The sequence below is a fragment of the Rattus norvegicus genome, chromosome 7 (genome assembly GCF_036323735.1).
Source record: "Rattus norvegicus strain BN/NHsdMcwi chromosome 7, GRCr8, whole genome shotgun sequence".
Lineage (NCBI taxonomy): Eukaryota > Metazoa > Chordata > Mammalia > Rodentia > Muridae > Rattus > Rattus norvegicus.
Window position 1 is genome coordinate 1627096 of NC_086025.1, and position 13061 is coordinate 1640156.

At 44.5% G+C, this 13061-nt stretch overlaps 1 pseudogene; it reads left to right on the forward strand.

The window, feature by feature from the left end:
* The first annotated feature begins 6860 nt into the window (after positions 1-6860).
* On the forward strand, positions 6861-7246 carry Pfdn1-ps1 (prefoldin subunit 1, pseudogene 1; annotated as a pseudogene).
* The last annotated feature ends 5815 nt before the right edge of the window (positions 7247-13061 follow it).

The window sequence follows — 13061 nt, forward strand, 5'->3', positions numbered from 1 at the left end:
CTCTGAAAAAAAAGAAAAAAGAAAAAAAAAAGATGCTGGGCAAAAGAGACATAGATTTTGCAGGCTTGCAAGAGAGAGCACAAAGGGGAAGGAACCACCATGGGATATTCAAAGAATGTATAGGAGGGGAAGGAGAGCCTCCATGGGCTAGGAACCAAGAGAATGTGGCCCAGAGGGCTACCTGGTTGGAGTAGACAGCAGCCCAGGTGGAAGACAGTTAAAGATTGCTGTCTTTATACAGGTGAGGGCTGGCACAGGATGGGACAGGGCCTATGACTGGGCAGTGAGAAAGTGGGGTGGGCACAGGGGTTTGGTAAGGGGGGAAGAGAAGAGAGAGAGGAACCAGGGAGGCAGAGAAGGGTGACCCAGATCTGTGTGGCCTTAAATGGCCATCTTAAGGGGTGGGTTTTTATAGGCCAGTTTATCTTATCTAGGTGGGATATTTACATCATTATCAATTGGTTGTGAGTTTATTGTGTGGACGTTTTGTGAAATAAAAATTTAAGTTATAAATCTGATTGCTAAATTCCAAGCTTTTGGGGTCTTGATTTTAACGGGTTGCTGGGATTTGATACTATAACCATTAGGGGGCAGATGCTGGGAATGTGAGCAGAGTTCAAAGGCAGAGAACCAGGAGGGCGGCTGCAGCTGGGAACAGAAAATAGCTGGGGGTGGCATGACATGGTGCTCTAGAGCCAGCCACCACTGAGGTGAATAGACACTGCTAATGCCATACGTCTCGACGATGGTGGCTATCGAGGGATTGTGGATATTTCTGATATTTATCACTACACACAGTAAATAGTAAGTGATAACCTGGGCTTACCAATAGGAAGATAGATTCTAGCAGCTTGAAGGGTAGCAGCTGCCCAGCTACTGGGCTGCCTAAGGCATATTAAAATTTAAAGGCTGTGTGTCTTTCATGCGGGAACACAAATGGTCTAAGGCGGGGAAGAAATCCCACACCAGATTTTTAATATTCATTTCTACAAGTCGGCACAAGTCCACTGAAGCAGGAAGCAGCAGCTGGAATACCACTGTTCTCTGATGCATTTCTCTCTATGAAGTCAGGACAAGTGCAGATCAGCGAAGAAAGCAAGGTGAACCAATGCCAGAGCGGCATCCACTGTCTGTTGCGTTATACTCTTTCCAAACATCACACGTCTTCACAAGCATCTGCTCAGCAAAATATCACATGCCCTTTCTCCAGGCTGCTTCCAGAAAAACATCACATGACACAACTGAGTCTCCAACGAAACCAAGAATCACCACTTCATGCTATGTAGCCCAGAGTGGCCTCCAGTTGAGGGCCTCCTGCCCTCATCTTTTTTTTTAAGATTCTTATTTATTTAATGAGTATGAGTACACTGTAGCTCTCTTCAGACACCAGAACCCATTACAGATGGTTGTGAGCCACCATGTGGTTGCTGGGAACTCAGGACCTCTGGAAGAGCAGTCAGTGCTCTTAACCGCTGAGCCATCGCTCTAGCCCTGCACTCACCTTGAAAATGCTGTGATTACAGGGGTGCACCACCATGCCTAGGATTTGGAGAGTTCTGAGCCAGAGAACAATATAAAAAGTGATTAGAAAGAACATTCGGGAAGTAGTCCCCTAGTATTTCAGAAGGAGCTGTGGTACAATCTAAACAATAAACAATGTTAGGCAGCAGTGCCACACACCTGCAATCCTAGCAATTGGGAGGTAGAGGCAGGAAGATGACACCATCAACCTGGGTACATTGGAAGCCATCTTGGGCTACACAGTAAGATCCTGTCTAAAAGAGAATCCTGATCAGGATCAAGAGGTGGCTCAGTGGTTAAGAGCACCGACTGCTCTTCCAGAGGTCCTGAGTTCAAGTCCCAGCAACCACATGGTGGCTCACAGCCATCTGTAATGGGATCCGATGCCCTCTTCTGGTGAGTCTGAGGACAGCGACAGCGACAGTGTGCTCACATAGTATAGGTAAACAAACAAACAAATCTTAAGAAAAGAAAGCAAGAAAGAACATGATGAAAATCTTGTTATATCTCTCTAAGGTATTATTATTATCGTATATGGCTGTAAGAAAGGGAGGGAGTTGTGTCGAGCAGGCAGATAAAGGGGAAAGAGCAGCAGGAGAGATGATGCTCAGGAGTTAAAAACTGGTGCTACTCTGTTGGGAGGCTCACGACTGCCAGCTCTAGTAAATCCAAAATCCTCCCCAGGCACTACACGCATGTGCACAGGCACACACATACACATAATTAAAAATAATAAAATATTGCAAAGGGCAGGAGAAGGCTGGAGGAAGAAGCCGGAGGAAGGAGGGAGGGATTTTATAAGACTATAGAAATACGAGCACGAGAGGATGGGAAGATAAATACGGAGAGGAACAGCTGCTTTAGGAGACATGGAGAGTGTGTCCTTTCATAGCCAGGAAGTGGGGCAGGTTCCCAAGTGTGCAGATAGAAATTGTGCTGGGGGGTTGGGGATTTAGCTCAGTGGTAGAGCGCTTGCCTAGCAAGCACAAGGCCCTGGGTTCGGTCCCCAGCTCCGGAAAAAAGAAAAGAAAAAAAAAAGAAACTGTGCTGGGCAGAAGCATGGAAAGTAATCTGTAGTAGAAGTCATCTGCAGTCTAAACGCAGGTCAGTCACTGGACACCTTTGTGTCTCCGTGAAGTAGGAAGCCAGATCATGCGCCAATAGTGATGGCACAAGGGGTTGGAAGCAAAAAAACAAAAACAAAAAAGTCAGTATTTTGGAACTTCCTGGTAGGAGCTCTCTATGTAGGTAAAGTCTGACCTGTCCTCCTCTCTCTCTCTCTCTCTCTCTCTCTCTCTCTCTCTCTCTCTCTCTCTCTCGTTTCTTTGAAAGGGGCTTTTATCTTACTCTGTAGCCTAGGCTCCTGGAACTCAGAATCTCACTAGCCAATGCTGACCTAGAGTGTCCATCCCGCCTTAGCTTTGCAGAGCCGCTGACCTATTGGGATGAACAGGGTCTCACTGTGTAGCTCTTAGCCTGAAATTGTGTAGACAAGGCTGGTTTGTAGTAGTTATCGTGCCTCTTTGTCCAAAATGCTGAGATCACAGGGGCGGGCCAGCACACCTGGCATATATACTTACTGATAAAGATTCTCATTGCTGTTTCAAATCCCTTCTAGGATGTTATATACTGGGTAAATGTGCAGTATATTGCTCCTTAGTCTTGAAAATCATGCCAAAGTAAATAAGGACCCAGAGATAAAGGATCATAAACCTGAACCGGTCCATCAGCTCAGTGCAACTTAGCCACCGCCACCTCTCTGAATCATATCAGCTCGGTGGGCATGCTCCTGCCTCAGATACTTTGTCTTGTCACATCCAATGCTGGAAAGATCTTTTCTCATTTATCTAAATGGCTTGTTTGCCTTTACAGCCCCCCCCCCTCTCCTTTTCTGGGAGAGTGTTGGTTTATGAGACCCTCAAACTCCCCATGTACTTCGGGATGAACTTGAACTTGGAGTCCACCCTTCCATTACCTAACGTCTGGGATTACAGGCATGCACCAGTATCCTAACCTTCCTTCACTTCTTTAGGCTTATGATTAAACATCTCCGTAGTTAATTCTATCAAAAAGCTACTGGGGCTGTAGAGATGTCTTATTGGTTAAGAGCACGGGCTGCTCTTCTGTTAGGACCTGGGTTCAAGTCCCATCTGTCAACATGCTGGCTCATAACCGTCAGTAATTCTAGTTCCAGGAGCTCTGATATCCACTTCTGCCCTCCACAACAACCAGGTATGCACATGGGCACATACATACGAACATTCATACATACGTACGTACATACATATGTACATACATACATGCAAGCAAAACACTCATACATGGGGCTGGGGATTTAGCTCAGTGGTAGAGCGCTTGCCTAGGAAGCGCAAGGCCCTGGGTTCGGTCCCCAGCTCCGAAAAAAAAAGAACCAAAAAAAAAAAAAACAAAAAAAAACCCCACTCATTCATACACATAAAGATAGTGTTTTCTTTTTTTTTTTTTTTTGGTTTTTTTTTTTTCTCTTTTCTTTTTTTCGGAGCTGAGGACCAAACCCAGGGGGCATCTCCTTCTTGAAGTGGGGTGACCCCAACATGCTGGAACAATAAAGCTCCTCTTGCTTTTGCATTGTCTACCGCCTCTGTGAGTCTCATTCAAGGGTCTGGTAGAGGTCCGACTGGAACCTCACACTACCCAGAGCTGGATTGTTGGATGAAGCTCAGTTGGTAGAGTACGAGCACGAGGCCCTGGGCTTCCTGCCCAGGTATGAGATAATGTGCCTGAAACCTAAGCACTGAAGAGGTGGTTACAAGAGGATCAGAAAGTCAAAATCATCCTTAGCTCTTTATTGAGTTTGAGGCCAGTCTCAGCTACAGGAGACCATGCATCAGAAATAAACAGTCTGGAGAGATGGCCCGTCTGTTAAGAGCTGATACTGCTTTCCAGAGGACCTGAGTGTGTGTTCCAGCACAACACCAGGGGATCTGGTACCCACTTCTGGTCCCTGTAAGCACCTCCACACACGGTATATATACTCATTCATGAACATGAGTAAAAATAAATTTTTCCCCTTTTGTTTTGTTTTTCAAGGTAGGGTTTCTCTGCATAGTCCTGGTTGTTCTGGGACTCACTATGTAGACTAGGCTTGCTTCAAACTCAGAGATCTGCCTGCCTCTGCCTCCCTGTAGAGAAGTTTTAATCCAGCAACATGGCTGCTCTGGCAAGGGATCACATCCAAAGACTTTCTAGGTATGTGTGATCCAGCTGGAATGACAGACACACCTTTAATCCTTCTGGGTGGAATATAGAAACACCTTTACCTCACACCTGTGGAGGTAAAGTTTGGAGAAACAGCAGTGTTTGGAAGTGATGTGTGATTGGTGGAGGGCAGTTCAGTGAGTGCAGTTGGGTTGAGTTCAGGCAATGCAGTGGAGTGCAGTGCAGTTCAATTCAGTGCAGTCTGAATGCAGTGAGTTCAGTTGAATGCAGTTGAGTTCATGCAGTCCTGTTCGGTCATCTGTGAGTCAGTGCAGTGAGTACAGTGCAGGTCAGCAGAGGCAGTTGAAGCCAGAGAATAAGAAAGGGACAGAAGATTAGAACAAACTGCCAGAGTAACTTTGAGGCCAAGCAGAGTAATTCAGTGAGACGCTTAGAGAAGCCAGATTGAATCAGTCAGCCTGGAGAGGAGTTTGTGTCAGAACAGCTGAGCTGAACCAGCCAACCAGAGTTCAGAAAGAACTGGAAGGAGTGTGTTTATTCATCAGTAAGCCTTCAAGATGACAATTACAGGGTTGGGGATTTAGCTCAGTGGTAGAGCACTTGTCTAGCAAACACAAGGCCCTGAGTTCGGTCCTCAGCTCTGAAAAAAAAAAAAAAGATGAAAATTACATTAGGTGAATAAAAGTTATTTTTATAGTCCCCAAGTGCTGGGATAAAGGTGTGTGCCACCACCACCCAACTTTTTTCTTTTTAAAAAGGATTTTATTTTGCTTGGCAGTGGTGATGCCACTTGGGAGGTAGAGACCAGTCTGGTCTACAGAGCAGGTTCCAAGATAACCAGAGATATGGAGAGAAGGGGCTGTTGCGGGGGAAAGGCATTATGAAACTTATCAAGGAGTCAGATGTTTAGTTTGTTTTATGAATTACCCCACTAAAGGTCATATGGTTCATTGATGCCAGCTAGTGAGGGTTTGTGGTTACTTTTGATATTTGCCACAACAGGAAGCTCAGATTCTCTCTTTTTTTTAAAGTTATTTATTTTACGTATATGAGTACACTGTAGCTATCTTCAAACACACCCGATCTCATTGAAGATGGTTGTGAGCCACCATGTGGTTGCTGGGAATTGAACTCAGGACCTCTGGAGGAGCAGTCAGAGCTCTTAACTGCTGAGCCGTCTCTCCAGCCCTCAGATTCTCTTAATGTGGACTCCACGGGAAATTTGGGTTTATTTCCTGATATCACAGAGTACAAAAGCCTATCAGGCTCATTATTTAACACTATTGTTTAGCTTACTTTTTTTTTTTTTGGAGCTGGGGACCAAACCCAGGGCCTTGCACTTGCTAGGCAAGCACTCTACCGCTGAGCTAAATCCTCAACCCCTAGCTTATTTTTTTAAAATTGTTTAATCTTCATAATGGGTGTGACTTTGAGTTTTATGGTAATATTATTACTCTGGGAGAGAGTGCAAGATACAGCTTTTCTGGTTACAGACTAAGGAACACAGTATTTTGGGAGAATGATTTTGTCTTTGTTTTTTGTTTGTTTGTTTGTTTGTTTGTTTCTGGAACTGGGGACCAAACCCAGGGCCTTGCGCTTGCTAGGCAAGCGCTCTACCACTGAGCTAAATCCCCAACCCCTTTGTCTTTGTTTTTTTTAAAAATGTGATTAGGCTCTGGGAACCTCACAGAGTCATACTGATCAGACTTGATAGAGGTAGACCGCCTGAAAAACTAGATTCAAGAGAATCGAACAAAAAGATATCTCGATTCTAAACTTTTGTCTTGAGAGTTGTATTTTGCGGAGTGTGCCTACTTGGATTCCTGGTCTCAAGGACTTTCAGCTGGGTCCAGTCAGGACACATCTGGCTACAGCATTTGCTTCATTCTTCCTACCCTCTACCCACAAGATTATCTCAACGCCCAGGCACAGCCTGAAGTTATGGAGGAGTTTTAGCCCCAATTCCCTGGACTTTTGGGGGGCTGAAAGTGGTTATTCTAAGGTTGTTTTTATGAGGAATTTAGAAATGGTTGTAATTTAACAGGGAGGAATTAGCTAGATTGTGTTATACAGTCATAATCTCATTTGGTAGCTAGGCTGAGATCATGTCTTTGCTTTGGTATAGAATTTGTCTTGCCTCTAGCACAGGCGTATAGTGTGCTCCAATATGGCTGCCTCCATGGATCTGGAGTTGAAGAAGGCCTTCACAGAGCTTCAAGCCAAAGTTATTGATACTCAGCAGAAGGTGAAACTTGCAGACATACAAATTGAACAGCTAAACAGGGTGAAAAAGCACGCACACCTTACGGACACGGGTAGATGAGACTAACATGTATGAAGGTGTAGGGAGAATGTTTATTCTACAGTCCAAGGAAGTAATTCACAACCAGCTGTTAGAAAAACAGAAAATTGCAGAAGAAAAAATTAAAGAGCTGGAGCAGAAAAAGTCCTACATGGAGCGGAGTGTTAAGGAAGCTGAGGACAACATCGGAGAGATGCTGATGGCTCTAAGGGCACAGTAGGAGCTGCTGGGAAAGTTATTCCCTACCGATCCCTCTCATCCTGCCAAGGCAGGGGCTGTGCAGGACACTGCCGTCCCTCTGCCCTGTGGCCCCATCTCTCCGTCACCTTGAGCCCCTTCAGGTCCCAACTGAATGTCTGCCAACACTGCCCAGGACACTCTTCTTTCCTGGGGCAAGCCAGGAGCTCTCAATAAAGGGAAGACTGGAGGGCATAGGGAGAAAGTTGCCCAAGCCTATCACTAGGCATGTGGGTTAGACCAGGTTAGACCAATAAAAAGCTATGTCTCAAAAAAAAAAAAGAATTTATTTGTCAAAAGGTTTAAAAGTGTGGGTTGGGGATTTAACTCAGCGGTAGAGCGCTTGCCTAGCGAGCACAAGGCCCTGGGTTCGGTCCCTAGCTCCGGAAAAAAAAAAAGGTTTAAAAGTACAAGGTCTAAGCCAGTCCTTCTATTGATGTCATTGCACACTTCTGAGTTGATTACACCTGTGAGTTCAGGGCAGATAGCAAAGTCATGGCTCTGAGTTTGTAAGAGGACTTTCATGATATTATTAAGATATAAAGACAGGGCTGGAGAGATGGCTCAGTGGTTAAGAGCACCGACTGCTCTTCCTGAGGTCCTGAGTTCAAATCCCAGCAACCGGTGGCTCACAACCATCTGTAATGAGATCTGATGCCCTCTTCTGGTGTGTCTGAAGGCAGCTACAGTGTACTCATACAATAAAATAAAATCTTAAAAAATAAATTAAAAAAAAAAGATATAAAGACAACAGTACAGATTACCTTATATAGATAGATGGTTTTCAAAAACGTCAGAAATCCACAAAATTTGAGATTTAAAGTTATTTATCTTTTGTTGAGACATATCTGCCCCTAACAGTTCCCCTTTGGTGGATTTAATGAAGAATTTGAACATCTCTACCTCCAGGTAAGGCAATACTTTGTGGCTAGGCAGCCACTGGACAAAACTACCTGTTTCATCTGCAGACTAATACTGTCCAGAAAAGGACAAATTATGCAGAATAGTTGACTGATAAACCCTGCCAAGACAGGGTGATCAGCCCTTCAACATCTGCATTTCTAGAGTCTATCTGTTGATGTGGGGCCAGAAGGCTGAAGACTTGTACTCACATGCTGCTAACAGGGGACTTGCTACTGGAGATTTGTCTCTACAACCCTTCGGTTCTGAAAGCTGTGTTAGGCTTCCTATGTGTATAGATATTTGGTCATTCTCATATTTCTGACATAGTTGAAGACTGGTAGTCTCATAGACAACCCAAGCTGTTTAACATTGAAAAAGATAATAAATTTAAAAGGGTGGTTTTTCAGGTGGCATATGATCTCAAACCAGGATATAAGTCAGATATAGAATTAAAGTCTTTTAGGATAGATGACAAGGTGCTTTAGTTAATGGACGAAATTGATGGACCGGGTGTTGAGTGTACTGTATGTTTTATAAATTGTAGAATGGTAGTAACTGTACTCAATTTATATATAAGGGAAAAGGCCTTTTAACTGGACAAAAAGGGGGAAATGTTGTGGTTTACCTTGGAGTTATCTGTATTTTTTTTTTTTTTTTGGTTCTTTTTTTCCGGAGCTGGGGACCGAACCCCGGGCCTTGCGCTTCCTAGGTAAGCGCTCTACCACTGAGCTAAATCCCCAGCCCCCGAGTTATCTGTATTTTGATGCTAATTCCACTGCCCCAAGGACAGCTGCCTAGTTCCGTAATCAAGTGACTTCACCAGAACCTTCTCTTCATTGAATTTGTAAAATACAGATGAGGGCAAATACAGGATAAAAGGAGGCCTGTCATTGGAGGAGAAGGAATGGGTGGGAGAAAATGTTTAAGGGAAAAGGAAGAGAGGGGAGGGGAGAGAGAGAGAGAGAGAGAAAGAGAGAGAGAGAGAGAAAGAGAGAGAGAGAGAGAGAGAGAGAGAGAGAGAGAGAGAGAGAGAGGTTAAGACTCCAGGTTGTGTTGGGGATTTAGCTCAGTGGTAGAGCGCTTGCCTAGCTCCAAAAAAAAGAAAAAAGAAAAAGAGAAAAAAAAAAAGATTCCAGGTTGTACCTTTACAGGTTGTTACGAATGTTCTTAAGGGATGGATAAGTACAGGGCTTTGTATGTTTAGGTGGGCAATTATATCTTATCAGTTGGATCTGAGGTTATTGTGTTGTGTGTTCTTTCATGTGTAGATTTAAGTGTAAGGGAGTGTGGGGTGGTTGGTCTGGGTGGCCATGGAGTTGGGATGTGTTTCTGCCAAGATATCTAGCAGACTATCTTGGGGCACTGCGGTGCTGGACCTAGAAAAAAGACTGTTTTATTTTTTATTATAATTTTACAACAACAAGGTTCTATGTCTGGTAACCACACTGGGTCTCAAAACCATCTGTAACTCCAGTTCCAGGAAACCTGGTGACCTCTTCTGGGTTCCATCGACACTGTATCCATGTAGTACACACACATATATGAGCAGGCAAATCATCTGTGCCACATAAAATAAATTTAAAAGTACTGAACATTTATATTCCAGTCCTTTCTTTATATTCCTACTGGTCCAGTCTACTTTAATAAGACTCATTAGTTTAACTAATTTATGGTGGTTAAAGAAACTTTTTCCTTCCAAGACAGGGTTTTGTTGTTTTTTGTTTTGTAGCCCTGGCTATTCTGGAACTCACTCTGTAGACCAGGCTGTCCTTGAACTCATAACAACTCATCTACCTTTGCCTCCTGAGTGCTGGAACTAAAGGTGTGTTAGCGAGAAACTCCACTTTATACAAGGCATCCTTCTTTGTAGCCACTGTTTGTTCCATCTCTAACTCCAGTCCCTGGAACTCAGGTTCAGTGATGCCCCACCCAAAAATGCTCAGCATCACCACCTTGTAAGTTATTTTGGCTTTTCTATGCCCATTCTAGTTCCTAAATAAAGACACCGAGACTTACATTTACTGTAAGCTTCGGCAGTAAAGCTGGGCAGATACTGAGCTATTCTAACCCAAGTATGCTGGCCTGGCTCCTTCCCAGCTATTACCTGCCCTCTTAGTCTTGCCCTTGGCTGCTCCCGCTCCACTGGTGTCTCCATGTCATGTAGAGCCATGCACCAACCATGTGGCAGAAGTAGACTAGTACAAACAGGTTAAATAAGTTGCAAGCTAGTGGAGGAACAAGCTTGGCTTAAGGCCTAGGCATTTATTAATAAATAATAAGCTGAGGGCTGGAGAGATGGCTCACCGACTGCTCTTCCAGAGGTCCTGAGTTCAATTCCCAGCAACCACATGGTGGCTCACATCCATCTGTAATGGGATCTGATGTCACTTCTGGTTCACAGCTACAGTGAACTCAATACATAAAATAAATAAATCTTAAAAAAAAATAAGCTGAGGCCTGGGGCTTGGGTGGAAAATCTTGTGGCTACACCACCCACCTGTTAGGACTAAGTGCTTTTTTTGTCTCTGTAACTTGCTTACACAGATACCCAAAGATTGTTTTTGACTGATTGATTGATTGATTGAATTATTTTGAGACAGGCTTTTTCTGTGTTACCCTGTAGACGAGAGCTCATAGAAATCCACTTGCTTCTGCCCCCTATGTGCTGGGATTAGTGGCATGTGCCACCACTGCCTGGCCAAAGATTGTTTTGAATTACCCTAACCACTTAACCAGTTCTTACTTGCTTGCATAGACATTAAAGGTCTTCTTGTGGTTTTCCCTTTAAAATCCCTTCCCCATACCCCTCCTTTACGACATGTCTGAGACTGAGCTTTAAGCTGTTACCCTGCTGGGAGCTAATCAATAAATCCTTTGATTATAGTTGAATCAAGTCTTCCCCAGGGGTCATGAACTCTGTAACACATTAAATGGGCGTACCCTCACCCCAGATAGTAAGAGTAAACTTTGGGAGCCAGCAAGATGGCTTGACAGAGAAGGGTTGGATCAGGCCTGACGAACACACACGGTAGATGAATGTAACAGAAACATTTAAAGGGGAGGGGCAGAAAGATGACTAAGCCCCGTTCTCAGCATCCGTATGGTGGTTAATAACTATCCATAAGTCCAGTTCCAGGAGATGCCTCTCTTCAGACCTCTGTACACACATGGCTCACAAACATATGCAGGCAAAACACTCATACACAGAAATATTTTAAATGGTAAAAAAAAAAAGTGTCTTGGAGGGCCAGCTGTGGTGGACTCATGCTCACTCAGATGTGAACCACCACTTAGTCCTGTGTCACATAAGCTTGGTCATGTCTGTGGCATTGAGGCCTTTAGGAATTTGGGAGCACTAGGAACCAGCTTGACTAGCAGAAGTGGCTAACTCCTGGAGAAAGCAGGCACTATTGGTTCCAACTACTCAAGAAGCTTAGCTTTGTTATTGTGAGAGGGTCTCACGCACTTCAGGCTGGCTGGTCTTGAACAGTGTGGCTGAGGATAACCTTGAAATGACAACCTCCACCTCCCAAGTGTTGAATTACAGGTGTGCACCACACTTGGATCACGCCACATGCACCAACCTCCCAAGTGTTGGATTACAGGTGGGTACCACACGTGGATCACGCCACATGCACCAAGTGTGCTGGTTAGTTTTATGTCAACCTGACACAAGCTGGAGTCACTGGGAAGAGGGAACTTCACTGGAGAAAACGCCCCCACCAGATTGGCCTGCAGTGCATTGTTTGAAGTTGAAGGTTGATGCAGGAAGGACCCTGGGCTGGATGGAGGTCCTGGGAGCTGTAAGCAAGAAGGGTTGAGCGAGCCTCAGGGAGCAGGTCAGTAAACACAACTCCTCCAGTCTCTGCTTTCTACCCTCACTTTCCTAATGGACTGGGAACTGAGAGTTCTTTTGATGAAATAAACTCTTTCCTCCCCAGATCCCTGTTGGGCAGTGTTTTGTCACAGCAAAAGGATCCCTGAGACACTAGGCAAACACTCCTAACTGAAGTATAGCCCCACCCTCCAGCTAACTTGAACTACTGACTCTCAGCTCCAGAGGGCTAGGATTACAGCTGTGTGCAGTCATACCCAGCTCCTGGCCTTAATGAGAGAAGCCTGTTATGTGTCTCTGACACCTTGAGTTCCACCATACCTTCCTGACCACGAGGGGACTACACTTTCTGCAACTGTGGATCAAAATAAGCCCTTCTTCCCTGTTTCTGTTAATTTGCTCAGGAAGGTTGGAGAAAATTACATAACATACAGGAGGCCCTAAATTCAATCCCCAGCACTACATAAAATGTTTACAGAAAAAAAAGAGAAAGAAAAGAAAGCTAGGACTGAAGACATGGCTCAGTAATTCAAAGAGCAGTTAAGAGTTCCTTCAGAGGACACCCAGGTTTGTTACAGCTCAAGACCTTTCGTGAGTCCAGTTCCAGGGCACCCGACATCCTCTTCTGGATTCTATGGGCACCGTAGACACAGGGCGTATAATAAAACAATTTAGAAACAAGGTAAATGTGCAATGACACATCTGCATGATGTGTCTGAAGATAGTGATTAATACTATATCATACACACTAGTTCTGGACTACACAAGGAGGAAACTTAGGGCATATGCAAAGGCAGCCCAGGACCTCAAGACTCCAGCCTAAACACCAGCCTAAAGTGAGCCAAAGGCCCCATCTGCCTTGAACACTTAGTGTGGTCACCTCAGAAGCAAATTAGATAGGATTCTAGGCTACAGCAAGACCTTCCTCAACAAGGTTCATTAAAAAGCAACAAACAAGGGGTTGGGGATTTAGCTCAGTGGTAGAGTGCTTGCCTAGGAAGCGCAAGGCCCTGGGTTCGGTCCTCAGCTCCGAAGGAAAAAAAAAAAAGCAACAAACAAAACCTG